The following is a 5,000-nucleotide window of genomic DNA, read 5'->3' as shown; positions in this document are numbered from 1 at the left end:
TTTATGGCTTGTAAATTCATACAATGGTCCCCTAAGCCTTCACGTGAAGTTTCGTTGCAAGATGACTCGTTTTCTATTTTTCACGATTTTCGAAACTTTTTGCGGTTCGTGATTTTTTAGAATTTTTTTAGAAGGAGTTTTGGCCCCAAATTTTGTGGACGTGATCCTTCTATTTTTGTTGGCATGCACAAAAAAATTCAGCTAAAAACTCGAACCGGAGAAGATTTCGCGACCGTTTGAAAAAAGTGTCCCCGTTTCAGACACTTCAACGGCTACTGGCAGCAAACCTGTAAAATCTCAAACGCTCTTTAAGGGGGTGTGAGTTCTCAGAGGTTTGATGAGGGATAGGGGGCCAACACAAGGGCCAAGCACCAGCACCCATCGCACGTCATGTGCGCACACCCCCCCGGCCCCCCTCCCAATCGCCGGAACCCCAATGCCGCCGGTCAGGTTCTCCGGCGGTACTCCGGCGATGCTCCGGCGATGCTCCGGCGATGCTGTCCCGAGTGAAAAAAATGCGGCACCAGCACATGCTGGAGCCAAGCATGGGCACCGTGGCTCAAAATCGAACTTCGGCCAAGGCCTCGACCATCAATGGCACATGATGACGCATGGTGATGGCACATGCATCGACCATCATCGGCATAGGCTGCCCTTCGGTACGGGCACTTGCCTCGACCGCCATCGGCACAAGCTGGGCCCTGGTGTGGGTTGTTGCCTCGATCACCAGCGGCACATGCTGAGCCTTGGTGCGGGCGGTTGCCTCGAGCACCATCGGCAGACCCTGGGCCCTGGTGCGGCCGGTTGCCCCGATAACCATCGGCACACGCTGGGCCCTGGAGCGGCCGGTTGCCTCGATCACCATCGGCAAAAGCTGGGCCCTGGTGCGGGCGCTTGCCTCGACCACCATCGGCACACGCTGGGCACTGGTGCGGGCGCTTGCCTCGACCACCATCGGCACACGCTGGGCCCTGGGGCGGGCGGTTGCCTCGATCACCATCGGCACACGCTGGGCCCTGGTGCGGGCGGTTGCCCCCAGCACCATCGGCACACGTTGGGCCCTGGTGCGGGCGCTTGCCTCGACCACCATCGGCACACGCTGGGCCCTGGTGCGGGCGCTTGCCTCGACCACCATCGGCACACGCTGGGCCCTGGTGCGGCCGCTTGCCTCGACCACCATCGGCACACGCTGGGCCCTGGTGCGGTCGGTTGCCTCGAGCACCATCGGCACACGCTGGGCCCTGGTGCACCATCGGCACACGCTGGGCCCTGGTGCGGGCGCTTGCCTCGACCACCATCGGCACACGCTGGGCCCTGGTGCGGGCGCTTGCCTCGACCACCATCGGCACACGCTGGGCCCTGGTGCGGCAGGTTGCCTCGAGCACCATCGGCACACGCTGGGCCCTGGTGCGGTCGGTTGCCTCGAGCACCATCGGCACACGCTGGGCCCTGGTGCGGGCGCTTGCCTCGACCACCATCGGCACACGCTGGGCCCTGGTGCGGCAGGTTCCCTCGACGACCATCGGCACACGCTGGGCCCTGGTGCGGCAGGTTGCCTCGAGCACCATCGGCACACGCTGGGCCCTGGTGCGGTCGGTTGCCTCGATCACCATCGGCACACGCTGGGCCCTGGTGCGGGCGGTTGCCTCGACCACCATCGGCACACGCTGGGCCCTGGTGCGGCAGCTTGCCTCGAGCACCATCGGCACACGCTCGGCCCTGGTGCGGTCGGTTGCCTCGAGCACCATCGGCACACGCTGGGCCCTGGTGCGGCACGTTGCCTCGACCACCATCGGCAGCCTCGACCACCATCGGCACACGCTCCGCCCTGGTGCGGCAGGTTGCCTCGACCACCATCGGCACACGCTGGGCCCTGGTGCGGGCGCTTGCCTCGACCACCATCGGCACACGCTCCGCCCTGGTGCGGCAGGTTGCCTCGACCACCATCGGCACACGCTGGGCCCTGGTGCGGGCGGTTGCCTCGACCACCATCGGCACACGCTGGGCCCTGGTGCGGGCGCTTGCCTCGACCACCATCGGCACACGCTGGGCCCTGGTGCGGGCGCTTGCCTCGACCACCATCGGCACACGCTAGGCCCTGGTGCGGCAGGTTGCCTCGAGCACCATCGGCACACGCTGGGCCCTGGTGCGGCAGGTTGCCTCGAGCACCATCGGCACACGCTGGGCCCTGGTGCGGGCGCTTGCCTCGAGCACCATCGGCACACGCTCGGCCCTGGTGCGGTCGGTTGCCTCGAGCACCATCGGCACACGCTGGGCCCTGGTGCGGCAGGTTGCCTCGACCACCATCGGCACACGCTGGGCCCTGGTGCGGGCGCTTGCCTCGACCACCATCGGCACACGCTCGGCCCTGGTGCGGTCGGTTGCCTCGAGCACCATCGGCACACGCTGGGCCCTGGTGCGGCAGGTTGCCTCGAGCACCATCGGCACACGCTGGGCCCTGGTGCGGGCGCTTGCCTCGACCACCATCGGCACACGCTGGGCCCTGGTGCGGGCGCTTGCCTCGAGCACCATCGGCAGACGCTGGGCCCTGGTGCGGCAGGTTGCCTCGAGCACCATCGGCAGACGCTGGGCCCTGGTGCGGCAGGTTGCCTCGAGCACCATCGGCACACGCTGGGCCCTGGTGCGGTCGGTTGCCTCGAGCACCATCGGCACACGCTGGGCGCTGGTGCGGGAACTTGCCTCGACCACCATCGGCACACGCTGGGCCCTGGTGCGGCAGGTTACCTCGATCACCATCGGCACACGCTGGGCCCTGGTGCGACAGGTTGCCTCGAGCACCATCGGCACACTATCGGCCCTGGTGCGGGCGGTTGCCTCGACCACCATCGGCACACGCTGGGCCCTGGTGCGGGCGGTTGCCTCGAGCACCATCGGCACACGCTGGGCCCTGGTGGGTTTAGGCACATCTTCAAATTTCTGCCGTGCCAATGCCATTTTTATGGCTTGTAAATTCATACAATGGTCCCCTAAGCCTTCACGTGAAGTTTCGTTGGAAGATGACTCGTTTTCTATTTTTCACGATTTTCGAAACTTTTTGCGGTTCGGGAATTTTTAAAATTTTTTTATAAGGATTTTTGGCCCCAAATTTTGTAGGCATGATCCTTCTATTTTTGTTGGCATGCACAAAAAAATTCAGCTAAAAACTCGAAGTAGAGAAGATTTTGTGACCGTTTGAAAAAAGTGTCCCCATTTCAGACACTTTAACGGCTACTGGTAGCAAACCTGTAAAATCTCAAATGCTCTTTAAGGGGGTGTGAATTCTCAGAGGTTTGATGAGGGATAGGGGGCCAACACAAGGCCAAGTACCAGCACCCATCGCACATCATGTGCGCACACCCCCCCGGCCCCCCTCCCAATCGCCGGAACCCCAATGCCGCCGGTCAGGTTCTCCGGCGGTACTCCGGCGATGCTCCGGCGATGCTCCGGCGATGCTGTCCCGAGTGAAAAAAATGCGGCACCAGCACATGCTGGAGCCAAGCATGGGCACCGTGGCTCAAAATCGAACTTCGGCCAAGGCCTCGACCATCAATGGCACATGATGACGCATGGTGATGGCACATGCATCGACCATCATCGGCATAGGCTGCCCTTCGGTACGGGCACTTGCCTCGACCGCCATCGGCACAAGCTGGGCCCTGGTGTGGGTTGTTGCCTCGATCACAATCGGCACATGCTGAGCCTTGGTGCGGGCGGTTGCCTCGAGCACCATCGGGAGACCCTGGGCCCTGGTGCGGCCGGTTGCCCCGATAACCATCGGCACACGCTGGGCCCTGGGGCGGGCGCTTGCCCCCAGCACCATCGGCACACGCTGGGCCCTGGTACGGGCGGTTGCCCCGAACACCATCGACACAAGCCGGCCCTTGGTGCGGGCTCCTGGCTCGACCACCATCGGCACACGCTGGGCCCTGGTGCGGGCGCTTGCCTCGACCACCATCGGCACACGCTGGGCCCTGGTGCGGGCGCTTGCCTCGACCACCATCGGCACACGCTGGGCCCTGGTGCGGCAGGTTGCCTCGAGCACCATCGGCACACGCTGGGCCCTGGTGCGGCAGGTTGCCTCGAGCACCATCGGCACACGCTGGGCCCTGGTGCGGGCGCTTGCCTCGAGCACCATCGGCACACGCTCGGCCCTGGTGCGGTCGGTTGCCTCGAGCACCATCGGCACACGCTGGGCCCTGGTGCGGCAGGTTGCCTCGACCACCATCGGCACACGCTGGGCCCTGGTGCGGGCGCTTGCCTCGACCACCATCGGCACACGCTCGGCCCTGGTGCGGTCGGTTGCCTCGAGCACCATCGGCACACGCTGGGCCCTGGTGCGGCAGGTTGCCTCGAGCACCATCGGCACACGCTGGGCCCTGGTGCGGGCGCTTGCCTCGACCACCATCGGCACACGCTGGGCCCTGGTGCGGGCGCTTGCCTCGAGCACCATCGGCAGACGCTGGGCCCTGGTGCGGCAGGTTGCCTCGAGCACCATCGGCAGACGCTGGGCCCTGGTGCGGCAGGTTGCCTCGAGCACCATCGGCACACGCTGGGCCCTGGTGCGGTCGGTTGCCTCGAGCACCATCGGCACACGCTGGGCGCTGGTGCGGGAACTTGCCTCGACCACCATCGGCACACGCTGGGCCCTGGTGCGGCAGGTTACCTCGATCACCATCGGCACACGCTGGGCCCTGGTGCGACAGGTTGCCTCGAGCACCATCGGCACACTATCGGCCCTGGTGCGGGCGGTTGCCTCGACCACCATCGGCACACGCTGGGCCTTGGTGCGGGCGGTTGCCTCGAGCACCATCGGCACACGCTGGGCCCTGGTGGGTTTAGGCACATCTTCAAATTTCTGCCGTGCCAATGCCATTTTTATGGCTTGTAAATTCATACAATGGTCCCCTAAGCCTTCACGTGAAGTTTCGTTGGAAGATGACTCGTTTTCTATTTTTCACGATTTTCGAAACTTTTTGCGGTTCGGGAATTTTTAAAATTTT

Source organism: Durio zibethinus, unplaced genomic scaffold, assembly GCF_047325235.1.
Source record: "Durio zibethinus cultivar Kanyao isolate XHJ-2024 unplaced genomic scaffold, ASM4732523v1 HiC_scaffold_3, whole genome shotgun sequence".
Taxonomy (NCBI): domain Eukaryota; kingdom Viridiplantae; phylum Streptophyta; class Magnoliopsida; order Malvales; family Malvaceae; genus Durio; species Durio zibethinus.
This window is presented reverse-complemented; position numbering follows the sequence as displayed.